The 27,719-nt window shown below is 38.9% G+C and overlaps 1 protein-coding gene across 2 annotated transcripts in view; it reads right to left on the bottom strand.

Annotated features, from left to right (window-relative positions):
* Positions 1-27,719, bottom strand: part of LOC135708155 (trifunctional nucleotide phosphoesterase protein YfkN) — a 107,220-nt gene that overhangs the window by 32,272 nt on the left and 47,229 nt on the right. Inside the window, exon 1 of one of the 2 annotated variants that reach the window (XM_065230151.1) lies at positions 25,269-25,682. The exons of the other annotated variant lie outside the window; for it this stretch is intronic. The gene's annotated coding sequence lies outside the window, so the exon portion shown is untranslated. Of the gene's footprint in view, positions 1-25,268; positions 25,683-27,719 lie in introns of those variants that run through there. 2 annotated transcript variants of the gene reach the window in all.

The following is a 27,719-nucleotide window of genomic DNA, read 5'->3' as shown; positions in this document are numbered from 1 at the left end:
TGATTTCCGAAAAATCTGTATAATCTGGTATTTTAGCTAAAAAGGTGTTAATCCGTATATGCAGATTCTTGGTCAAAAAATGATAAAGAAAATCTGTACAATGCGGAAAAATTTGAAAATGTGGCAAGGCAACCCTGAGCGTAGCATAAATGAACAGAGAGCATGCTGAGAGATTATTGGATTTTCCAGCCTTACTGTAACTCACTCTCCTGTTTTGGAAATAATAAAGGAATTTCGCGCAATGAGTGGAATTTCGGTTCATACCATTTTTGATATTGCCTTTGGTCTGATGCCCTTCGCATTTTTCTGAGTATAAATATCGGCTATCGGAAAACGTACAATAACATATGCTGCGACGCAGCAAATATAGAGAAGCAAATTTTATGCTTGAAGTTGCAATTGTGTCCGAGATTTACTCCCTAAGAATTGGAAGTGGCAGTGCAAGTCAGCCATCCCGATAATGATTTATGGACGGTGGATCGTATCATCGTAAGCTTGTATTGATAATTTAAAATACAGCATTGAGGCGCTTTCTGAACCCGTAGGAACCCGGATCCCGGAACGCCACCTGGAGTGGCCAATGTGTCTCAATAAGTCAGGTATTTTTTTGATGTAGGGCTACGTCTATGATTTCTATATGGGGGAACACTTTGTGAAAACCGAAAATGGAAAATGTAACAAAAAGTGAAAGATTTTGAACGTTAATAACTCAGCTGCCCCTGGAATTTCAATAATTTTATCACCAATCAATCAGATATATTTCTACAAATCTGTTAAATTTAAGACTTTATATTTTTTTTGAATGTCACTATTGAAAATTACACGAATGTGCAACTGTTGCTTTGAAAATTATCACTGATTGCCTGCGAAAAGCAATTTCCCTAACACAGATTTCAAAGTTGAATACTATCCAGTCTCACCAAACGGTGTTTATTCAATCACCACGTGATGAGTGGTGGTGTTCTCAAGTACACAACGAAAGGCTACCTGCAAGCTGCGAGCTGCAGCCCACATGACCATCCATAGAAGGAGGAAGAAGCCGCACAGCTATTGATCGGAATCAGTAGCTCTTCTTGAGTCGCTGTGGGCCATCTATGTCAAGTGCGTCATACTAAAGAGTGTAAACAGAGAGAACCCCGCTCAAATTCCTATTCCTACACAAAACACAAACTCCTGCTGCAGTTAACAAATAAGATTTATTATATAAGACCATGTAGTCCTACGTCACCATTGCGTACAACTCCATTGGGCTGTCCCTTATAGTGTTTGTTTATATTGATTTATTTAATAAGGCTCAATCGAATTAACTTTACAGAGACGAGGATTCTTGTTCACTGTACAAAACATCGTAACACTAGAGTTAAAAGGCACAACACAATAAACCCTTTATCTTCCGCTATCCAATAAGCCTCATCTAACAGAATAGGATCCGCTTCCAGTGGTTTCATTGTATGGCAGTATCGCCAGCGGGAAGCAGAGCGCTTCCATTGCAGCAATGGACGCAAACTCAGCACGAAATGGTTGCTTTCCAAAGTCGACGACGCATCAACCGAGGACCATCAATGAGGAGGACCACACAATGGTTGCTGCCGAGTAAACAGACTATCGCGTGATACACATCGAGAGTGGACTGCTTCTGTCAATTGGCAAGTGAACACTGTAATGATATTGGGGCTTATTACGGATGTCACTTCACGGTGAAAAGTTGTCACTTGTCGTCACGGTGAAGTGATTCCCATTTGATTTATACGGTAATCACGGCTCTTATTCTGAGTATCACTTGCTTATCACCGTGTAGTGACACCTGTAATTAGGCCCATTATATGTCAAGCTACTAAAATCATCCATAAAATGGGAAGTCGTGAAATAGAATTATCTAAATTTCTCTATATGGGGATTTTGGAATATTGCCCGAGGGGGGGTGACACATCTAAATCTCAATTCTAGATGCTCAAAAAATCTCACACTAGCGAATAAATCTTCAAAAAATTTTCTTTCATTACTCGCATCTACTTGCATCGCGCATCATCTTTTTGCAGGAAATCTTCAAAATCGTGATAAATCTTCTTTCTATCTACTCAGCGTACGCGCAGCTAGCCACAGCAAAACACAATATTTCCGGCATCGTAGATAGAGTCGTCCCCCTCGATTTTGCTCTTTTCAAATGTTAGTCTAGAGTTATTTTATTTATTTTATTGAACCGGTCAATCACAGATGAAAAATATACGCAGCAGCTGTTTTATATGTAACGTTGCATACCTTCAGGCGTTATCCCCATAGATAATAATCATTATTATTGAACATTAAAGTTTTTCCTGTATATTTTACATGGTACCCAGGTAGCAATTTGATATTAATTCAGCCTTAGTTTGAATAATTGTTGTACATAGACCACGTTAACCTTTGTTCAGCATTTAAACATCTAAATATGGTGATTTTAATCAGCCAAAAGCTTAACAGTTACATAAATTATAAGCTTTTTAAGGCATTAAATAACAGTATTTTCCAACCCTTTTTCAGCCTTCTAGTTTTATTTAGAAAAAATAATTGAAGACCGCTTCATATATTTTTATGGGACTGCAACAAGGTGCTGACTAACTAATTAGATTGACATATTTAAATTGTTATTATAAGTCTAAAAATTACCTTTGCATTTCGGGATTCGAACCGGCAGTTGCTGATTCACAGGCATCAATCATACCTACTGGACCACTTAAACATATGTGTGGCAAAAGGTATGATCATTGACTTGAAACACGTCAAATTTAAGTTGAATAACAGCATCCGGAAGTGTATTATACAGCAATGCAGAATTGTAAACAACAACTGGTGACAGTAAAACATTCCTCTAGTTTTTAAGTGTAGTTAACACAATGTGAATACAAGTGCGTGATTTATTTCGATCGTCATGTAGAAGCTGTTTTAGTGCCACAATTGAGTTATATTTTTGGAATTCTGTCTGAAAATTTAGTGAAATATAGCAGTCAAAACACAGGATTACAAATGTTAATGCTTCCGAAGTCGTCGCAGCCCACTTCTACCTGTAGCTATTCCTAAAAAGCTCCTCTTTCTTGTCCCTACTGCTGCAACAGCTTGAGATTCCTAAAAAGCTCCTCTACCTTGTCTCTACTGCTGCTACTGTTTGGAATTAGCAAGGTAGGCAGTGAATTTAGAAGAACTAAAATGCCGGAAATGCAACGAGTGACACTGACTACATTTAACAAATCAGTCTATCAAAATATTTGTAGTGCATTGCTGATTTGTGGAGTAGTGTTAAGCTAAAATAAGGCTTGTTCAATCTTTAGATCAGCTAGCTTATTGAGGTTGAATTATGGGGATACAATTAGCTTCACACACTACTAATCAACTATATATTCAGTCTGTTGTTAATAAGCTTTGTGCACCTTAAATCAACCAATAATCAGCTTCTGTTCTTACTGTTCAGCTTGAATTGTTACTTGGGTAGATATATGTATTGTAATACATCGTTAGATAAAATAATAGCCAGCATTTCCCTGTAAGGGGCTGTTCATAAACTACGTAGACAGTTTTTTTTAGATTCGTGACCCACCTCCCCCTGCGTAGACAATTGTCCATACAAAATTTTTAAAATTTGTATGGGCCGTGGATAATTGTCAATCCTCCCCTTCATAAGAACAGCCCCTAAACATTACTTAAGTTAATTGAATTTAAACCCACAGTAGCTTATTTTATATCTGAGCTAGATTATTAGCTAAAACATTAAGAAATCAAAGTTTTTTTTCCTTTGGTTTGTTTTTTCCGTCGATCTTGTTTTCCGTGCTGAGCACCAATGCTACCGACGTGCCAGGAAGGCAGCTCCCACACCTGGACCCTACCTATCGACCCATCCCATGAACCGGGGACCAACGGCTTTACTTCCCATCCGAAGGAAGGCGTGATCAGAGATGTTATGCCTCAGAACATCCCGGCGGCGCCGACTGGGATTGAACCCAGGCCTGCTGGTGTGAGAGGTAATCACGCTTACCACTACACCACCGGCGCCGTTAAGAAATCAAAGTTGAAGATGCTAAGCTTCAAATAACAGACTTAAAGTGGTAATTTTTGTACGATATATGGGGAGATGAGAGTATAGAGTTGGTAGTTCCGTTAGAGTACGGCAGTGCGAAAAATGTATATAGAGAGTAGAAAGCGAGCAAGGACAACTTTGAGGAAGGTACGAATCGGATTGATCATCTATCTTTACCAAATTCTCCATTTGGAGAGGGATCGTGAGGGGTATTCGCTCTAGATTTTAATAGGCATCGATATCTAATCTAATCTAATCTAACACCAACACAGCCAGTTCATGAAAGCATCCTGGAAAATGATACCCTCCATCCTTTTTCAGTATTTAAGGGGCAAGATGATTCAGAAACATCGGGCCTGTTTAAATCAAAGATTTAAACACGATACTTCAGATTCCAATAAATGGATGAAACGTGGACATCTCGTACCGTACGTTCCGTTGTTATAAATAAAGGGTGATACGGTCAAAATTTGGTCAACATCAACTTGACGTATTTCTTTCAATTTTGCATTTAAAAAACCTGAACACCCCTCATTTTGAAGGTGTCTGTGTGTAGAATGTTGCTCCTATTTTGATTTTGGAATTCACTCTTCAGTTGTCAAAATGCCGTCCAAGCAAGAAGAGCAGCGTATCAAAATTTTGCTCGCGCATCGCGAAAATCCGAGCTACTCGCACGCAAAGTTGGCAAAATCGCTAAAAGTTGCCAAATCAACCGTTACAAATGTAATTAAAGTGTTTGGGGAACGTTTGTCGACAGCCAGGAAGTCTGGATCGGGGGGAAATCGAAAACCGGAAGCCGCTGAGACGACAAAGAGAGTTGCCGTTAGTTTCAAGCGAAACCCTAACCTCTCTCTCCGAGATGCCGCAAATAAGCTGGGTGTATCGTCTACAACCGTGCATCGAGCCAAAAAACGAGCCGGACTATCGACTTACAAGAAGGTAGTGACTCCAAATCGCGATGATAAACAAAATACGACAGCCAAAGCGCGATCCCGGAGGCTGTACACCACGATGCTGACGAAGTTTGACTGCGTGGTAATGGACGACGAAACCTACGTCAAAGCCGACTACAAGCAGCTTCCGGGACAGGAGTTTTATACGGCAAAAGGAAGGGGAAAGGTAGCAGATGTTTTCAAGCACATGAAACTGTCAAAGTTCGCAAAGAAATATCTGGTTTGGCAAGCCATCTGTACCTGTGGCTTGAAAAGCAGCATTTTCATAGCTTCCGGGACTGTCAACCAAGAAATTTACGTGAAAGAGTGTTTGAATAAACGTCTGCTGCCTTTCCTGAAGAAATACGGTTGTTCCGTACTGTTTTGGCCGGATTTGGCATCTTGCCATTACGGTAAAAAGGCCATGGAGTGGTACGCCGCCAACAACGTGCAGGTGGTTCCCAAGTACAAGAACCCTCCCAACACGCCAGAGCTCCGCCCAATTGAGAAATACTGGGCTATTGTCAAGCGGAACCTAAAGAAGACCAAAAAAACTGCTAAGGGCGAGCAGCAGTTCAAGGCAAACTGGCTTTCTGCGGCGAAGAAGGTGGACAAGGTGGCTGTACAAAATCTGATGGCAGGGGTCAAGCGTAAGGCCCGGCAATTCGGATTTGGAAAAGCGGAAACCTAACTGAATATTTTTCCTGAATTTTATACTAATTGAACTTGAAAAAGAAATTTAATTTGATTTTTTAAATAAACGATTTCACCGATTTACACGCGTTTTCCCTTGACCAAATTTTGACCGTATCACCCTTTAATTGGTCGTTGGAAGCATCTAATCTAAAAAGTTAAATGATGCTCCAGTTTCCTCGCGTGGTTGGGACATGAGCACTAACTCTTGTCTTAGCCCTATATGGCTTATGGTTATAGCGCCATTACTCGCTTTCTGAAAAGAGAAAAATTGAATAAAAGGCCATAGAAGAAAGGAAAAGGAGGAAGTTGCCCTAGTTCTATCTTCCTTTGTGTAAAAGCTGAAAAAACGGGTATCTAATCAATCTACAGGAAAAGTTCGCAAAAACTCACAATGACTCGCGAACATTTAAATGAAAATAAAGGGAAGATCCCAGCCAGTTTAATTAATTTTGTACTCTTGCTGGTCTGCTGCACTACTGTTGAACCAAAGGCACTTCCAAGACTTTTCTGGGTTATTTCCAAACTATTTCAAAAAATCTTCAGGCAAAGAATGATATCTCCCCAGTCCATATCCAAATTAAGTGATTAAACAGTATTCAACTGTAATAATGATATGTTTGTTCTGAAGTGATGCTACCACTCCACGTATGTGGGGAAGGTGTTTACAATCGTTTAGGCATTCATGCTTACACAGAACCAAAAGTAATAATTATCGAAACAGATTACGCACCGTCGTTCCTTTCGTGTCAAAGTGCAAACGATGCGAAGATTGTCGGTGTGGGAGGCGACCTTCCTGGAACACCGAATTTTCCCCCACCCACAGTGTAGGCGGCGTTGTTCGCAGCAGATAGAAGACAGGGAGGATTACAAGGCAAGCGATAAGCGAAAGAACGTGTAATCTGCCACTGATGCCTGAAATTTTGATACGTCTCCTAATGAGTTACTAGCTTCGCTCCGAGCACTTATTGGTCCTTGCGTCTGCCGGAAACATGTGCTCTCTGAAGAGGATAAGACGTTCTGGAAGATGGAAACGTGATGCCTAAACCCTTCCCCCAGGACAATACCCGGTGACTGACTACCAGTTTGGAATAACTGGAGCGTGTTTATAATATTGGGATCAGATGTGTGGGCGCCACTATGGCTGATGTTTTCTTTTTTGAAGGACGTCCTCGGTACTGGCAACGGCGACCAAATCAGCTGAAAGCAGGTCAATTTGGTCGTTGATTTCACTCCTACTTCCTTCCCACATCTTTGCTGGGGGTGTAGCAGTTTGAAGGAAGCCGTAAAACAGGTTGCGACCCGGTGTCTGAATTTTAGTGCTGTTTGCGGAGATATCAGAGGATAGTCTAGACGCAGTTTGTTCGGTTCAGCTGGGTGGGAAATTCGATAGACGGTTACACTTTCTTGCAGAACTTTGTACTTTATGAAAACCGAAAAAAAAGTAACTTCAGATGATTATTTTCTTCATCGAATTCAACAACTTTTGAGTAGGAAGAAAAGCAACCCAGCAGACCTTGAGTTAAAAATACTCCCCCTGGTAGATTTCTCCTGTGCTGTGCTTCGATCAAAACTTGCCATGACATCCGCCATGACGCGGTGTGATCAAAATCACTCTACTGACAGGCACACAATCCACATTTCCTAGACAATGGCAATGACTCAGCGGATTAAATCAGATGGGGGGAGGTAGTCATTCGAGAGTTTACACGCTTGTAGAAATCAAAAATGTTTTGACAACATCCCCAAACAGATAATAATTATGGCAAAAGTTTGAAAAGCAAGGGACGACGCATCGCTTGCTGCGTCGTGGATTAGCAATTCGTGAAAGATTTCTTTTTGGGCGAGCGAGCAGCTATAGAACTTTGTCACATATACGGGGAAGATTGGCACGGAGTCACGCATTGGTGACTCTTTCCCGCGGCGCCGACTTGTATGAATAAATAGGTATGCCAAATTCTTATGTATATTGTGCAGGTTCGGAAAAGTTTATCGTTGGCACGGTTTCACTTCTGAGGCAGCAATAACGTTTTACGTTTCTACAATTTTGACTGTTTCGTGTGAAATGGAAACCATTTCCTTTCGTTTCGGAAAGATGAAAACTTGAGAAGCTTCGATGAGCGGAACATGTTGTACACGTGTAGGTATTTACATATTGGATCGTACGTGATGGCATTTAAAGGATGAACTTTAGTCGGTGTATAAAGGGCGATGCAAATATTGCGTCCTAAAATTTGCAACAGGACGTGTAATAGCAGGTATGGGAAAAAAACGTGACGCAGGGGGTTATATTTGAATCGCCTCTAAGAGTCATGTAAAGAGAACAATAGTATCGCAAACGATATTGTAAATCTGTGATTTTTTTTCCAAGAAATCAGGACTTAAAAAATTCCAGTAATATCGGAATTTTGCCATCGAAGCTGATCCTAGAGCGCCACGAATTTGTTTAACTCTAGAAGTTGAGAAAATAGAAATAATTTGAAGCGGTCATGCATGAAGTACGGATATTACAGTTTTCTAAAGAACTAATCCACAAAAATTAGAAGCCATGACTAGAAGCTAATGTACGAGAATTTAACAATAATTTAGAAATGAATCATTTTGATAAATCTGGTAATATATCATCCCTGATGGTAACTAGTTTTGATGACTCCAACAATAGCTGGAACCACAGCCTACTTTCATATATTTCAGATGGCGTAGCGGTTTGTACTGGACTTTCACGCGAGAGGACTGGGTTCAATTCTTCAAGCAGCTCTAATTATATAAAATGATCATAAATAATACACTAACTTTACAAACAATATTTATAAATAATGCAAAATAAGTATGCGAAGACATGAATATGAAAATTTGATCTGGATAGAGGACACATTTTTTTTTTCATAAAGTGCTGCACAAAATCCGTTAGAAGTTGCTTAGAATGCTATGCGATGATGTAACGGGAACTTTCAAGTTCATACAACGACTTAAAATTGAAGCTGTCTAGAATGCTATACATCGAGTTCAACTAAGCTGCTTAAACCATAAAAGGCCCAAGGGGTTAGTCACTCGGCACAATGTGCCGAAAATAGATTCGGAACAGTTAGGACACATTTATCGGCACATTACCGGCACATTTTCTAATGTTTCAGATTATAATTAAAATAAACTGGAAGCACTGCCTGGATTACCATTGACAACGGTTATTGAAGTTGCGTGTGCGTAAACAAACGTGGATCGAATTCTTTTCGTTAGAATTTTTAAAAATGGATCATTCCAATAAAGATGTGGTAACTAACTGACTAAACATAGCTTTTTTTCAAATAATATCACATGTTTCTGTGTCCCCATCGATTTAAGATTTTTTTTTCTGGAGTTAGCTGGAAGAAGAGTACGGTGCGACAAACTTCCACCTTCAAATCTGTGCAATCAGTCCCATGGGAGGCTGACAAGCTACAATATTAAAATCATGGAAGAGGACATGCGCGGTATGGCTGATTAACTGAGAGAAGAAGCTAGCTTTCGCTGTCGGATGATACATTGTCGTATCTACGCACATATGATTAAATATAAAATACAATAAGCCATCGCAATAAGGGAAGTTTTCTTTGTCTACTATTATGCATACTACTTCAATCTCCGTCAGAAAAAAAAACTCCATTACCGATTGGCTCGGAAGCACTTCCCAAATTCCGACACATAAACTCAAAATCTTCGCTAACCACTCGTTCTTCCACACTCGTATATGCCCAGAATGCCCTCGACAGAGCCAAATATCCATTCGCTCTAGGGGCTGTCCACATTCCACGTGGACAAGTATTGAGAGGTTTAAGACACTGACCGCTGTCAATGTGGTATCCCCCTATTAAATGTAACGTTACCTCCGGCACTTTTTATCCTCTCCAACTCACTGATATTTTTCGGATTGTGATCGATCGAAAGCTCATCAAGCTTCCTGTTCCTGCACGCGATCGCCCGCGAATCCCAAGTATTCCCACAGTACAACTTATCGTTCATTGCCATAACGGCAACCACCGTCGATCCGGCTATCCGATCATTCAGCATAGCGACACATCTAAATCTCATGTCTAGATGATCAACAAATCTCACACTAGCGAATCAATCTTCAAAAAATCTTCTTTCATTTCTCGCATCTACTTGCATCACGCATCATCTTTTTGCAGTAAATCTTCAGAATAGTCATAAATCTTCTTTCTATCTACTCAGCGTGCGCACAGCTAGCCACAGCAAAATACAATCTTTTCTGCATCGTAGATAGAGTCTTCCTCCTCGGTTGCAGAGCCATCTTCACAGCGTCCCCGAACTCCGACCGTTTCTTCACAAACGCGTGCAAGTGCTTGCCAGGCATACTGGACACCACCGTGGCCATCGTACACGGCAAAAAAGGCCATGCCCAGCATCCTGTAGCGAGAAATCCGGTAGCGCGTGTGTGAGTCCATGCGGATGTGCCAACCTTGCATACAGCTCGATCCTACCTTGTAGTAATCGTACTGGCAGAAGATATGGAGAGGTAATTCTCCTGCAGCGACTGTCAACCGAAAAGTTTGCTCAGGTGCTGATGGGTCGGATCGAAGCCCAGTTGCTTTTTTTTTGTCTTCGCCGTTCCTTTACAGAGGCTTTGTATCTGTATTTGTGGCTTATCAGAGACAATAATGAAAATGAACAAACCCGATGAACCTTGGTACGTACGATTATTGAAAAAAAAAAAGATCGTTTCACTTCCTTGACGAGAAAGGTCAAGGTCGACGTTTTCCACCACAGGAGCTTAGTAAATAAACAGTTGTCAGAATCATCCTTACAAAAGCACTGTTGCCAGTTATACCAGATCAATTTGTACTTGACCACTCATACGCTTCAAATACATAAAGGCACAAATCAGGGCACAAATATACTCGTTCGGCACAGTTCCGGCACAATGCGGCACACTATGGCACACTGTAAACAGCGTTAGTACAAAAGCAGCTGTGCCGAGTGGCTGACCCCTTGAAAAGGCCCTTTTATCCAAAGTGTTGGTTTCTTGGGTTATAAACTATAAATTTTTCTGTAATTTGTCACTTCTCCGGAACATGTACGGATGTGGTCTTGGCAATTAAATATCATGTGATTAAATGTGTCACATGATGACCAAATAGAATTTCCAACCGTTTTGTGTTACCGACCGCGAGCATCCGGGACATATTTCGGAAATTTTCCAGAACCATAATCAAATAATTAGAAAAACTGATTCGTTTAAAAGAATGTATCTTAAATTTGACGGTAAAATAGTGTGACACATGACTACGATTTTTTAATCTGGAATTTGTTTATTATTTCATAGTGATAGGTGATGGAAATTTAGCTAGACAAAAGTCCTAGTGTTTTTGTCTTAAGTTTTAGAGGTTTAGTGTCTTTTGTGAACTTTTTCAACTTAATAATTTCAATAGGTCTTAGCTCAACTTGAATTGATGTCGTTTGAAGAAAATTTGAATATTAAATTTTTACAATTTTCTGTCAAAGTGGCTTAGTAAATTGATGTCAAATTAGGCTAACACAATTGAAGAAAATTGCATTTCCTTCATAACCTTTTTCATGGATGCTAAGGCTACTAAAATCATGAAATAGCTTGACAAAATAGGATTAGTAAAGAAAATACGAAAAACTGTAACATAATATCTTTTTATTTGATTTGATGTAGTTAATGTTCTAAGAAGGGCATGACATAAATAATTGAAGATTCTTCCTTAATTTTAAACTATTCGACTTGGAAAGAAAAATATGTTTTTAACTAATTTTCCTTATCTAATCTAACACTAACACAGCCAGTTCATGTAAGCATCCTGGAAAATGATGCATATACCTCCTTAATTTTCCCTGTTTATTTGATATATTTTTCATTCTAGCGGCACCGGTGGTGTAGTTGGTAAGCGTGATTGCCTCTCACCCAAAAGGCCTCTGTTCAATCCCAGTCGGCTGAGGCATAAAATCTCTGATCACGCCTTCCTTCGCAAGGGAAGTAAAGCCGTTGGTCCCCGATTCATGAAAGATGGGTCGAAAGGTAGGCTTCAGGTGTAGGAGATGCCTCTCTGGCGTCGGTAGCATTCGTAGTCAGTACGGAAGACAAAGCCTTCGATTTAAACACGATGCGTCAGAATCCAACGATACAGTCCTAAGAGAATAACCCAAGTAACCAAAAGTTCTGATAAAAGGCTATTTGTGGCTCAAGCAGCTTAGTTGAAGGTGGTCTATAGAATTCTAAGCAGCCTCATTTTTAAGTCGTTATAAGAACTTGAAACTTCCGGTACCATAATTGAAGAGCATTCTAAGCAGCTTCTGGTGGAACTTGAACGGAACTTTTAGAAAATAAATTAAAAAAGGTTTTTATCCTCTACACCAATTCTATATTTAGTTCACACTTGATTTTAATGATAATAGGAACCACCCTAGAATTCATTGTCATAAAAATGAGGGCCTAGCTATAAGGAACAACTTTGTAGAAGAGACTTTTAGTCTAAAGTTTCAATTTCAGGCTCAAAACATATCATTCCACCTAAATCTGCATTCTGGACCACTGAGCAGTGGTTAGCAATCGTAGATCGCATACCGAATACACGGGTTCGAATCCAGGAAATTACTTTTTATTTTTTTATGTTTGGAAAGAATGTTGATGCACTGCATAAATATAAGAATTATGATTTATTCGGGCCACTGATCATTTCATATTTATGTACATTAAATGTTGTTACTAATAAAGACCTGTGCGGATTGCTTCATGTTGCTTGAAATTCTGTTGGAACTTTATTTGAACTTTATGGAACTTGGAAGTGATTTTAATCGTTGAATGTGGAACTTTTGGTTACTTGGGAAACTTTCACAAGAAAAAAAAAATCCGCAATTGTAGATTTTAATTATTTGGTAATTTTATTTACCCCGATGAATGGATGATGCCATAACCACCAGAAAGATTTAACACAGCAATCTCAATATGGATTTCACGCTACAGTGCATCCGAGAGAAATAAAAAAATCCCCTTAAATGGTCTGTCAATCTCGGGGCAATTCATCAAGCTAAATTAATTAGCTTCGCCTGTGCCTCTCGAAAGGTCAAATATCATCAACGAACAGCTCTGAACGTCTAAGCTCGGTGAACCTTTCGTCCTGTGTGTCCTGGAACTTTTTCGCACTAAACCAAACCCCCCAAGAAAGGTCCCCACTCGAGATAACACCGAAATCCAGTGAACCAAGGACAAACGAAGACAGATTTGCCTCCCCAAGCAAGAAATAGGTACCGGTGAACGCAAATGGCCCCAAAAGTAGGAAAAGTAAAACAAGTGTAAAGGTGTCGGAGCCTCAATTTGATTAGCCTATGCTGGTAACGGCGTGGTCGGTTCGGGTCGTTCATGTGTCTGTTCGCCTGTCGATTTACCATCAGAAAGAAAGACCAGGACGGTGCAGGAAAAAGGACTTTTGCTTGAGTGGCGCAGGAAACTCCACAGAGACGCTATTAGTATGGTGCTTTATACAGTCGCCTCTTTCTCGAAGCTGATGGGACCTTCCAATGATTAACATATCGAATTTTTGGGGTATAGTTGCATGTCAACAACCATACCCTCCGAGAGATACAAGATTGAGACGTGTAATCCGCAGAGGAAGTTGTCTATTTTCGATACAAAAAAGTTCACCACAAATTTTCTCGGAAACACAGTTGAAGTTGAAAGTGCTCCATTTGTATTCAAATTTTCCGAAAAGACCGCTTCAAGGGAAACTCTACTTGAGTGCGCAATAACATCTAAGAAACTTGGGAGCCGAAGATCCCCTGCATAAATGTCAATCAAATTGACCCGATAGGTAGCAGCAGCGAGTGAAAAAAAAGCAATTTCCAACAGGTTCAATTGATGTAATCTCGTCGACTGAAACATCAATCAGCGTTTCAATTCAAACCAGCAGCGGATGCCGTTCCCGGTAACGTTTGCAAGCAAATAAATGAATGGCTGCAAATCAATCAAATTGTGTCCCTTCGTCAAAGGCTTTGGGAAAAGGAAAAACCACCCCACCCAACGTCGGTCCACAAAACTGGAAAATCAATACAGACGTTGAATCATTGCCATCATTCTGATTGGGATCATTTTGTGAGTGGATGCTTTCAAGGCAGCCAGCTAACGGCTGATTTTCGGAAATTTAAATACCACTCGTTACATTGAAGAGGAATGACGGCGAAGAGCCTTGAAGATGCTTTGGGCGATGTTTGTTGAAAAAGTAAGGTTTCCTTCGTTTATAAGAGTTGCGATAAAGGTTTTTTTTCCTCTGATTCGGTTGAAGGCGGCGTTTTATCTTGGCTAGAACAAAAAGCAATGGTTATCGTTGGATAAGCCATTCTCAGAGCTGAGAACACGTACATCGTAAAGCCGAATTTAACTTTTGGGGGCGAGGTTTTTTCTTTGGCATGTGCTTCCGAGAGGGATTCAAACTTTCCAAATCCATGATGGAATGGTTAAAAGTTGGAGCTGGTTCAACTTGTTCAAGACACAATGATTAAAATAAATTTAACTAATTGAACACATTTGGAATCACACTAGGGTTAGGGCGCTGGCTTGCTGACGCGGAAAAAATCAAGATACAAAATTGGAAAATTTTAGATAAAATGTGAATGATTACCCATAACAAGCAATTAAGTAAAATTTCATGTACATCGACAAAATACAAATTTATTGTTTTCGTTATTTGGCCTGAATCTGCTCAATAGATTGATGTGAAGTGATAGACGACAACTGCGGATAATCGAGTCCGACCTGTACTCAAATCTAACCCACTCATTTTTCAGATTCGCTACTCACATCTCACATGTTAGTAAATTCCATTTCAAGAGTGTTCACTCGGCTGTCGACAAAAGCACGCCACTCTCGATGTGTGCCACGCGATCGTCTGTTTTCTCGGCAGCAACCATTGTGTCCTCCTCATTGTTCTTCATCAGCAGTTCTTTCGGTCGATGCGTCGTCGACTTTGGAAAGCAACCGTTTCGTGATGAGTGTTGACCACGATTTGCGTCCCTTGCTGCAATGGAAGCGCTTTGCCCCACGATGGCGTAACTGCCATACAATGAAACCACTGGAAGTGGCTCCAGTTCTGATGGAAGAGGCTTTTTGGATAGCGGAAGATAAAGTGTTTATTGTGTTGTACCTTTTGACTATAGCTGTAAGATGTATTGTATAGTGACCAAGAATCCTCGGCTCTGTAAAGTTAATTCGGTTGAGCCTTATCAAATAAATTAATGAACAAAAAAATCCCTTTCAAGTCTATTCATAGCGCGTTTATCAATTTTCCACATCCCACAACTCACAACCCAGAGCTCACATCCCGCAACTGACATCTCATGCTTTTATTACTCACTTACTCGCTTTTCATATCTCACTGCTTATTTACTCACTTCTCATATCTCACGCATCAAATTCCCACTAACTCACTTCTCACATCTTTCCACTATATCTTGATGTCCTGGTCACCTATCAAGTCTCTGCCTTCGAGACAATTATTCAGATGGCCAAGACCTTTTTCAATGTGGTTTTCTTTTACTGCGTGGCGCTAGTGTACATGTGAACTATTTGAATACTTGAGAACAGACTTGCAATTGCTCATTACAACTAAAATGCTATTTCTCGTTATTATTAAACAATGGGATACTATAATGATAATTTGTATTTGTAAGATGCAAGAAGAGGCGGTAAAGATTGAATATGACATATAAAATTTGTCAATTTTGCTTTCAGACAGTCACAACTAGCGATTAACTGTGACGATGAGCAACGCGATGAGCGAGCAATCAGCGATCAAAAAATCGCTAGTTGTGACCTTCTGAAAGCAAAATTGAAATTTTATATGTCATATTCAATCTTTACCACCTCTTCTTGCATCTTACAAATAAAAATTATCATTATAGTATCCCATTGTTTCATAATAACGAAAAATAGCATTTTAGTTGTAATGAGCAATTGCAAGTCTGTTCTCAAGTATTCAAAAAGTTCACATGTACACTAGCGCCACGCAGTAAAAGAAAACCACATTGAAAAAGGTCTTGGCCATCTGAATAATTGTCTCGAAGGCAGAGACTTGATAGGTGACCAGGACATCAAGATATAGTGGAAAGATGTGAGAAGTGAGTTGGGAACTTTCTGCATGGGAACTTTCTGTATAACTACAGTGAGTGTTTTATTTCGAATGCACGACGCCCGTTTGGAATGCAAGATTATATCTTTCAGTTTCCGAAAAACTCAGATATCCTACAAGGAGTGCATTTTCGGAACGGGAACGACGTGTAGAGTAAATATGAATATTGTATGGGAAATCGATTTCTGACCTCTACACATCGTCATAGTTCCGGAAATACCAATATACCCGCAGATCACATTATTTGGTCTTCTACCGTAGAGGAGACCAGAAGGTCCCGAAGAAACGTGCTCAACTTTTTGGCTCAGCTCTGGTACTCTCTTACGTCCCAAGCTAATCGATGAACCCCTCGAAACATAGGAAAATCCATGAACCCCTCATTTTATCTGTCAAACTGTCATAGCGATTCAAAACAAACATAGTGTATAGTACTGGAATTTTGACAAGAATAGGGTACGTTAATCGATTTGCTTGGTACCAATAGGCAAGCCAAGTAGTGAGCTAATTTAAAATCGTTAGTTTCGTATTGATTGTTGCTTCTACTGTGTATTGTGGAGTCAGATCCCCTTCGAGCTCGAGGTAGACAACCTTTTGTTCCAGTTCGGGATATTTTGGCTGGACGCGATCTGGAGTTTATGAAACTCATATATGTTTTCTTGAAGAATATTAACCTTAGATTGTAAGTTTGATTAACCTTGTGTTTAGTATGTATTTTGTGTATGCGTGTTGTTTTTGTTTGTTTATTTGTTTCTGTAATAATTGTATAATTACAGAGCGGATATATCGTTGAATAGGAGGAAGTACATGTTTTAGAAATAGTGAAATTTTTATATCATAAATCCTACTTTAAATCTCCTTCTCCGTCTCCATATCCATAAAATTGTCATGGACTAACCTCGAGAAGACCGCGAGTATTCGGTTGAATTCCTTTAACTTTAGATTTAAGACATTAAGAATGTATAACGATAATGATAATTTGGCTCTGTAAAGTTTATTCGATTGAGCCAGTACAAATACATTATTTAAAAAAAAGGTGCTAATAAGTCCTTAAACAGCGTTGCTAATACTAAGAGAGCTTCAATAAACTAAATACCCTTAATCAGCATTATATGAGCATTAGTAGTGCTTCTTAATATTTTGACAGGAAAACCCCGTGGTCCGTATTTGTGTGTTATAGTGAGTTGAATGTCTCAAACATTTTCACAATAAAAGTTTGACAAAGATGATTGAAGAAAAGATTGACGGATGTGTCTTCACACGCGATTTCTTTTACCACTTCATATTATCTCAGGCTCATAACTCTCGATCTATGTAATTTACGTATTTTAAAATAATACTCATAATTTGTTGCATGGAAGTGTACTTCTGTGTAATAAAATCTAGGCATCTTGGAAAACATGAAGTGAATAATTTCCACCAACCGTGTGCTTAAATAAGCCAATTTCCAAAACCATTATCATCATCATCCATACACGTAAACCAAAAATCTATTACATTGAATGTTAGTTGCGTTTACAATCAGGAGTTACATATGTTACGTCAATTTGCAGGAACTTTACAAAAGTTTAAGTGTATCAGATATGTTTAAAAATCTTAAAAAATGACAAAAGGACTTAGGAACACTTCTTTGAACTTTAGGCAGTTTCAAGAATATCGGAAACATTGTGAGAACTTTACAAATGTTGTTAGACTAAAGATGAAAACGTTCAGAACACTTCAACGCAGTTTACATATCTTAAGGAAAGTAATGGGAATTTTGGATTAGTTTTGAGGACTTCAAGGCAGTTCCACGACCTACAGAAAATTAGGAAAGTTCCAAGAACTTCAAAAATTTGAAAACTTTCTGGTAGTTTTATTAATTTCAGGAAAGTTATGGGGAACCTCCAAAAAGTTTTGATTGTTTTATAAAACTTCCAAGAACTTCCAGAAAGTTCCAAAAACTTCAAAATAATTAACAAAATTTCATAATTGTCCAGAGTTTTGAACAGGTTCGATAACATTTCTAGTACATGTGTGAAGGTTTGAGACCTTTAGGACAGTTATTTTGACTTTAATACAATTGTAGGAACTTTACAGAAGTTACCAAAGCTCAAGGGAAATTAAACGGGCTTTAGACAAGCTACGTGAACTTCTGTGCAAATATGAGTACTTCAGTTCCATGAATATCAGAAAAACTGGGAGCATCAGGGACTACGAGAACTACAGACAAATTTCGAGAACAGTTTCATTCATTTCAGGAAATCAGCGGGATCTTCCAAGAAGTCGAGAGGTATTCAGAACAGTTTCATTTCTTTCAGTGTAATTCCTAGAACAGGAGAATAGTGAGTACTCCAGGGATGCTTCAAGAACTTAAGATTAGAGAAGTTCAAGGCAGTCCAAGCTACTTCGCAAACATTTTACTTTTAAATTTATTTTTTTTAAATACTTCTGAAAAATTAAAGGAAGTTTTAAAAATTTCTGGGAAGTTACTTGAACAGACTGCGGGACACATGAAATGTTCCCAGAACCGCTGGAAAAGTTTAGGGTACTTCTTAGAAGTTTCAAGAGCTTCAAGGCGGATGCATTAGCTTCAGGCAAACAACTTTTAAAAGTTTTGAGAACTGCAGGGATATTCAGAGATCTTCCAGGAAGTCAAGAAAACTTCAGAGATGTTCGGAGAACTCGAGGAAAATTGAAAAAAAAAACTTTGGAAAAGTTCCAACAAGCTCAGGCAAGCTAAGTTTTGCGACCTTCAGGGAAGCTCAGAGATCTTAAGGGCATTTCCATTAACTTCAGGGATATTCTGAGAATTTTATGAAAGTCCAGACTAGAGAGTGTCTAGTATAAGAGAGGAGCGGATTCAAAACAAACTGCCTTGGCAACCTATGCCTAGGTGAATTCTAGCAACACTGCCAATGCAATCAAGATAGGCGCTGCTCGATTGGCTCTGGCTTTGAACTGTGTTTGGCTCAAAACCAGCCAGTCCGCTCCTCTCTTGTACTAAACCCTCTCTAGTCCAGACTATAGGGGAAGTTAAATGATCTGTATGGGCAAGTGCTGAAAAATATAGCAAAGTTCCATGAATTGTAGGGAAATGTTGATACCTTTAAGAAGGTTCGGGAAATTCAGAGAAATTGAAGGATCATCATGGAACATTAAGGATGTTCCAAGAACTTCTTGGAAATTTTTGATGCTTCTGAGTAGTACCAAAAACTACAGGAGAAATCTTAGAACCCAAAAAACAAGTTTAGCTTCTGACCCGCCTTATTCAGTAGTCTCATTCCGAATTTAGAAAGTTTCGGAAGCATCAAGACAATTTTGGGAGTTTCAAGGGAGAACATAGAATATCAATGCAGTTCAATTAACGTAAGGTGAGAGCTTTTAAAATGATCTGAGAAATTCTGGGACGCCTAAATGCTTAGAAAACTTTAGGGCAGTTCCAATAACTTCATGGAAGCATCAAAAACGTAAGCAAAATTTAGACTTTCGGGAAGATTGAAGATCATGAAAAATTAGTGAAGTTTTACAAACTTAAAAAAAAAATCGAGAACTTCACTGCGCGGCATAACAGTCCCATTAGCATTTTTGGTGAAAATTAGTTATTCATTGGAATCGATTGTCAAGTTTTATCACTTTACAATGTACATGGAAAGTTTCCTACTTTGTTTCGAAAAAGTCACAAAAAATACCAAAACCATGTTGTCCCATCCATAAGAACCCATAGAGAGAAAAATCTTCAATAGAGTTTTTCTCAGCTTGCTGTTTTATCGAATGGGACAATTATGCTGAAAGCGGAAGTTCAGTGTAATCTCAAAACTGCATTAATTATTAACTTTTAACTTCTGGAAAACTACGGAGACCTTGAAGAAGCTCTGTTGAAAATCCATAGAATTGCGGTGAAATTTTGAAAATTTTAGGAATATATCTGGAATTTTGTAGAAGTCCATACAACTCCTGTGAAGTTCTAAAAATTATAGGAAAACTTTGAGAAGTTCAGGAAAGTTCCAAGAACTTCGGGAAGATTGCAAAAACTTCAGAAAAGTCCAATGATCAGCAGGATGATGCAGAAACATGTTAATTGAAGTTCTGTTAACTTCAGAGAAGATTCAAGTATTGCGGGAACTTCAGGGAAGATCGGTGCAGTTAAATTAATTTTAGGAAAATTAGTAGAAGCTTTGAAAAGTTCCCAGTTTTTCAGTCCAGAGAACATCAATAGTTTCTTGGAGTAGTTAAGATAAATTTTTAGAATTTAACAGAAGTACAGAGACTCCAAGACAGTACAGTACCAAAAACTTCAGGAGAATCGCAAGAATTACAGAGAAGTTTCAAGAACTTCAGAGCAATTCTATCAACTTCAGGGAAAGTGCAAATATTTTACAGTAGTTTCTTGAGCTTTATGATAGTTCTGAATACATCAGGAAAGGAAATTATAAGCATTCCAGAATTTGGTCGCATATTTCGTCTACAATGTGCAGACTTCTTCAGTGTCTTGTACAAATACTCGATTGTTATTACATTGTAGACGAAATACGCGAATCTGTCAAGGACAAGCAAATAAGGTAGTGGATTTAAATGGAAATTACTAATCCTTCTATCTCTCTTTATAATGTTAGTATTTTAGTAGTTCGTACTTTTAAGTTTTATAGTCAGCTAATTTCAGACCCCTTTTACCTATATCCCAGTGTCAATAAGAAGGAACTGAATTGTGTTTACATGCAATGATATTGCGCATTTTACACCAAGGTACACTCATGCGCTAAAAATAATCCTACAGTAGTGAAAAATGCGCAATGCATTCTTTACAATGTATGGGTGCATGGATTTGAGGTGAGCGGGGGCGCACAAATGAAAAAAAAAAAAAAACAGTGAGTTACTAGTTCGAAATTCGACTGCTTTACATTTACATTAATTTCTCTCCATACTTTTCCATTAATTTCCTTTGGAATGTTCTTCTGAAATCACTGGATATGCCTTTTAGAATTTAGAAAGTATTTTCATGGGATTTTTCTCAGAATTCCTAGGAATTATTTTTTCAAAATACCGTTGAGAGTATCTCTTTGAATTTTATATTTGGGATTCTCATGAAACTCTCCTTAGAATTAGAAATTTCGGCAGAATCTTCTGGAACGCCACTTCTATATGTGGATGAAATAGGGGAAATGGCTCTAATGTTGGTCTGTTGTTGGATCTAAGATTGGGCCCATCGCTAACAATCTGCTATTTATCAATTTTATCTAGATGAACGCGTCATTGGGACGGTACTAAAAGATATTTTGGTCGCTATTGAAAATGTAGTCGATTGCTGAATTTATGTATGGGCTCAAGTTAGAGGCATTTAGGCTGACATTACATTCATTGCCCCTAATGCTTAAAATTCCCTGTGAATTATTCTCTTAAAAAAATGACTTGATTTTTTTCATTTGTTGACCTAAATTTTGATTTTTTTAAGGATATTTTTCGTTTTTGTGAAAAGTAAATTCAGTTTCCTACAACGTTGTCCCAAACGTCAAATTAATTAGATGAGTTGTTTCCGTGGTGTGGTTTATTGGAACATATCGAATTTATACAAAAATTATGCCAAATCACAATGGCTGAATTCCAGCACAAATTTGCTAATGCCCATAGCCAACAGTTATGCAAAGTATGATGAAATTCTGAGCATGCTGCTACTCTGTTATTGCCAGATCAGCTGTAATTACACAGAGAACCAATAGACGATGCTTGGTACTATATTTCATCCTCAATGTGCAAAAACTGGTGATCTCCAACTAGGCAATACCAGCGTCAGCCGCGCCGGAACGTAGGTCAAGAAAGGAATGGGTAGAAATGTGTTGACGTAACACTCGCTTTGATGGATGCCGAGGAGTTCTCTGCACTTCCATGAGGAATCACTGGGATGTTGGATAAAAGGGTTGGGTTTGCAGCAGGTTTCGTTTTGGTAAACGATGACTTAACGATCATATATCGCGAAGGAGCTTGGGATTGAACACACGGTCCTCTGCTCAGTAAGCAAAAACGTTTGCCACTAGGCAATCGAGCTCCTTTTTAATCATCGAGTTGCTGCTATTACCATAGAGGTAACTCTAAGACCACTGGGTCCCGAAGAAAATCATTATTATTTTTGGCTCACTCAGTACCAGAACAACGGTCCCAAGCAGTCCCAAGCTATTTCACTCACCCCTGCATGTTCTGCATGAATCCACACACCCCTGATGTTATCTGTCAAACTTTCATAGCGAATCAAAACAAACATAGTGTAGTAATAGAATTTCAACTAGAATAGGGTACGTTAATCGTTTGCTTGGGACCAATAGGCTACTAAAGTGGTGAGCCAATTTAAAATCGTTAGTTTCGTATTGATTGTTGCTATTACTATGTAGTCATATTAATAAATAAAACTATTGGCAAATCTTGAATGTGTATGGACCTGAGATTAGACTCATGGTGAACGGATGAATAAGCTCTTAGGTCACCGAGCCCCTCATATCACATCATACGGTTACTCGAATTGTTGTAACCATGCAAACCCGGCACCGACGACGACGACGAGTTTCACAAAATACACGATAAACTAGCGATTTGACCATAAATCTTTTAAATATGCAACCGACGATCTTTCAAATTCTGGAGGCGAACCAGCCCAAGGCTGAAAGCCTCCCTAATAAAGATAAATAATAATAATAATCTTTCAAATCCGAAAACTAAAAACCACGAAAATGCACCCGTTTTATAAAATACGTTTAGGCACAAGTCCATTTTACGCAACTTGCCACCGAGTTCATTAATAAATTTCAGCAAGAGCCGCTTTTACCTTGCACTATATTAGATAAGCACTGATCAATGTACACAGAGAAGCTTATCAAAAGTATCAATTCTTTCAAGAAATTTGAATTTTGAATTTAATTTAAACTAACTTCCCAATTTAACAGGCATTGTTACTTCTTCTTCTAGTCATTTCACTATTAACAACACATAAAAAGTGACAAGGACTAGCATGTATTCCTTTTAATTATTGAAAAAAAAAATCCTGTTTCCCTAGTTTGAAATTTTCAGTACAGGGGCGACCACGGCGTATTGGTTAGCATCCATACCTCTCACGCCAAAGTCACGAGTTTAAATCTCACCCCCAGACAAGTCACGAATGACCCAAGTGCGTTAAAGTGACTATAATAAAAAAATATCAGTACTAGGGTGCGGAGGCAGATATTGTACCAATAACGTACCTCGAAAAGGCTTAGAAATTGCCTTGAAACTATCTTCAAACTAGCTTGAAATTTTGTAAAGAATTAGATTCTCTAGAAATTATTGCCAATATTCAATTGGAGGTCCCCTCAGAATTCCATGATTGAATGATTGAATTATTAACAATTTCATCCGTAGGTGATCATGAGAGGTAGGATCGGAATTGTATCCATATCATAATTAAGTTTGTCGTAGTGTTAATTAATTTTGAATCCTCCTCCGAATTCATGGAGAATGTTCTCTGAAAAACAGGAAAAATAATAATAATGGGAATTTGATTTCGTTTAACCCAGTGGCCACCTTGGTTATTCGGTCAATAAAAATCATGACTTACTGTTGAATTTAAGTATTCTTAGATTCATGTCCAGCGATGCCTCATTTATCATAATAACACACTTTTCAAAATCTGAAACTATGATTTATTTTTCGATTCAGAACAAACATTCTTAGAACATGACAAAGGACTGCAAACTGTCAATGTCTGATATCGAAAATACTGTACCCTCTCTTCAGTCTTGAAATTAATCATCATTTCTAAGATGAAAAACTTCAAGGAACAGCCCTATGGGGTTGTACGCAATGGTGACGTAGGACTACGTGGTTCTATATAATAAATGTTATTTGTTAACTGAAGCAGGAGCTTGTATTTTGTGTACGAATTGGAATTTGAGTGGGGTTCTCTCTGTTTATACTCTTTAGTATGACGCGCTTGACATAGATGAGCCACAGCGACTCACGAAGAGCTACTGATTCCGATCAATAGCTGTGCGGTTTCTTCCTCCATGTGGGCTGCAGCTCGCTCCTTGCAGGCAGGCTTTCGTTGTGAACTGGAGAACACCACCACTCACCACGCGGTGATTGAATAAACATCGTTTGGTGACACCGGATGAAATTCAACTTTGAACTCTGTGTTAGGGAAATCGCTTTTAAAAGTCAATCGGTAATTTGAATTATCATAGCAACAGTTGTACATTCTTGCAATTTTCAATATTGAAATTTTGAAAAATGAGAAAGTCTTAACTTTAACAGATGCATAGGAATATTTTTGATCGATTGGTGATAAAATTATTGAAATTGGTCCAGGGGCAGCTGAGTTATTATCGTTCAAAATCTTTCATAATTGTGTTACATGTTCCATTTTCGGTTTTCACAAAGTGTACCCCCATATAGAAATCACAGACGTAGTGCTACGTAAAAAAAAAAATGATAGCGTGGGATGCTGACAATTTATCGTCTTTGTTCGGCTCGCTGTACAAACTGCCATTGCCAAATAAGCCAGCAGCTGTAATGACCCGATTTTGCCAGCTCCCTTCTAATGTTCTACGAAACCAATGCCAACTGGTTTTATTGCACCAATGTATACCTTAAACATCCATCTTAAAGATGAACGAGAAAGATTCAGAACTACGGTTGTGTGAAATTATTGTAAGATATAGATCTGATGAGTGGATGGGCTGACAAAATCGGGTAATAACTGTATTTATAATAAAAATATCCCACACATGTTCCAATTACCGCTTTTCAATTACAAGTCAATAAACATTTTGAATCATATCCAAGTTTTATGGAACATGTGTTGACAAGTTGAAAAACAAAAACCACAACCAAGCTACTCATAATCGAACATCTCGCCTCAAAATCCCACTAACCGCTAATGCATCGAAATAATTAACGTCCATCATTAGCATCCCGGCCCGCTCGTCGATCATGTATTGAATAAAAATACAAAACAAACCACGACCGCTTCGAAATGTGACAAATGAGTCAAGAAATGACCTAGAAATGTGTAAAGCATTTAGCATCTACCTTATCCTTTAGAATCAAGCACGGTTTCGGAAAAATGCGCAAAATGATGGAAATGAAACGTACACAAGTCGGGGGAGTCACATGGCAGGGAGCAAGCAACTCAGGTCAAGGATCACACGTCTCTCGCTTCTCGTTCATTAGTGGATGGTCTCAATGTGGAGAGCAGGGAGGTGGCTTGCTAAATCACCAGAATTAAATCAACTTAATTACACCCGATTCGAAAACTTAATCAAGCATTGACCGGGTTCGCGAAATTAGCCTGCGAGTTTGTGTCGTCTATTAAATTCTATTATGCGAAAGTTTGTTATGTACTAAAGATTATTTGGACGCTGTCCAAATGATCGAAATTTCAACAGCATGTTTTTGTAATAACTTTAAAGTGGTACCAACATTTGTAGTCTATACCTCTAGCCACAATATTTCACTCACTTTTTCTGATATACTCCTTTCGGTGCAAGCAATTGGCCAACGATTTCCTCCGCTTCTCTCGACAACGAGAAACTTTTATATGTACTCTTCTGCCACTGTTGTCTCTGATTGGATTACGTATTCCAGCTGCACTCCAGTCGATCATAAATCAATCCACTCTGGCAAAAGCTTTTCCCCCAAGCTAACGACTTTACCATGTATCTTTTTGCGAATCCAAAGTGGAGGAGAGCACGATCACAGAACTTTGACACCAGTTATTTCAGCACTTTATCTTGCACAAAAACACTCCCGAATCCGGTCATTGATTTTCCGTCACTTTGCGCAAAACTTTACATAAGCATTAGTAGCATGAGCGTCGTCGTCGTCGTCGTCGTTATTCTTCAGCGCCACCGACTGATCGACCGTTCCGATTGAACTCACGCGCGCAAAAGAAAATCCACGGACGATAGCAGTATGCCCGTTTTTTTCTCGGATTTTATTTTTACTCAGTTGCTAAAAATCACGGTCGCATCAAACTGCGCCCCATCCATACATGCACACGAACATGAATTAGGAGAGCAACGCGCGCGCGGCACTATACTTTCGGGTGCCCGAGCAATTAAAAAAAAAGTAGCGAACACCACACCACAATACCTTCTAATGTCAACGCGATTCGGATGTCGAAGAAGGGGACACCACGAGGATGGGGGGATTTCGATCGTGCTAATGTGAATGTGGACACGCGATTTGCGACCTGCCCACCGCAAATACCGTCGTACCGTGGGAAACCGAATCCAGACTGAAGCAGTAGTAGTATGCAGTATAAATATGATAAAACAATAGTGGTTCGTGTTTCTGAGCTATGGTGGTGACTCGAACGGAAGGTCCCACCCCACCGCCACCACACCCGTGTGCAGCTAAGTTCGGATCTATTCGAAGAGAGCATGCGAAATACTTCAGTAGGTATTTAGTCGATAGACAGTTCTGATGAGCTACCGAGAGGGATGTTACGATGCTTTGTACATGTTTATGTTTGAAAGATGCGAATCCGTAGACATTTATGTAGCATAGTGTTTCTCAATCCATCGAATTGTCTGTGAAAGTAGTCTAGGTCTAGGTATATAAAATTAAGTTACGGTTTGGCTAATTTCTGCGCACTGCACAGTGAACTATGGTACGAAACGGCAATTTAGCGGGAATAAATTATTTTACCCGTTGCTATTCATCTCAGTATATTCGTAGAAGATACATTTAGGCGTTTTGGGCCATTTTGACTCTTTTAAAGCTGTTTTTGGCATTTAAAGACCATTTTCACAGTTTTATGATCAATTTCGGTGACGCACAGTGAGACGAAATCAAAAAAAAGTGGGACATGGATGTTTGCGACGCAACTATTGAGTGGATCTTTTTGATGTCATCTAGAATGTTTCTTCATGAAAATGGAGTACAAACGGTAGTACCTCCTTAAAAAGCGTTTTTCTATTATAATTTTTTTGACGTAGGACTATGTCTGGGATTTCTATATGGAGGTACACTTTGTGGAAACCGAAAATGGAACATGTAACAAAATTATGAAAGATTTTGAACATTAATAACTCAGCTGCCCCTGGACCAATTTCAATAATTTTATGACCAATCGATCAGAAATATTTATACGCATCAATAACAATGCTTCCGACTGATGACTTTTAACAAAAAAAAACTATTGAAAAAGTGAAAATGTCAAGCATTGTCCAATGTAAAAATAAAAAGTGATAAGTATATCAATGTTTTCATGAAATACACGTTCGTCCCAAACCAAGTCATCCAAATCGAGTCACTTGGATTATAATTCTATTTGAAAACATAATACAGGTATAGCTCGCTACAACGCAACTGTCACTCCCGACCCCCACCGCCGACTTCTCTCAAACGATAATTCAAACTAAAATCAAACAGTAACTTGTTATAGACATAATCACCAAAGATGTCGAGCTTTCGGGCTAAATCAATTGAAATGTACAATAATTGTACACCACAAGACAGTAAGTAAATAAACAAACATTTTAGAAGTAGCCTCAAGTCATTTTCGCTTCGGACGTCATGGTGAGCAGGCAGCATAAGTATCAAAAGCAGCAGTAGGAAGGTGGTGGCGTGTTAGGTAGTCCACTCTTCTACAAAGTAAGCAACAATGACTGGTAGTGGCAAAGGAGGAAAAGGTTTTTGGTAAAGGAGGCGCCAAGCATCATCACAAGGTTCTTCGCGATAACCGCCATGCGTCGTCTGGCTCGCCGTGATTATGCGTTGTTGCATTCTCTGTAAATTCCAATTGGTACAGTAAGTGCTTCAGTGTTTACACTCCGCGTTGGATAGAGTCAATATTCGAAGTGAAACAAGTGTCTATTGAGAAATTCTGTAAAAATCTTCAAAATGTCTCAACACATGGCTGCTAAATATCTCCGCGATTATCGGAAGCACGTGAGAGACCAGGTG

The sequence above is a fragment of the Ochlerotatus camptorhynchus genome, unplaced genomic scaffold (assembly GCF_037179485.1).
Source record: "Ochlerotatus camptorhynchus isolate MF236.1 unplaced genomic scaffold, CSIRO-AGI_Acam_v1.1 ptg000328l, whole genome shotgun sequence".
NCBI lineage: Eukaryota > Metazoa > Arthropoda > Insecta > Diptera > Culicidae > Ochlerotatus > Ochlerotatus camptorhynchus.
This window is presented reverse-complemented; position numbering and strand designations above follow the sequence as displayed.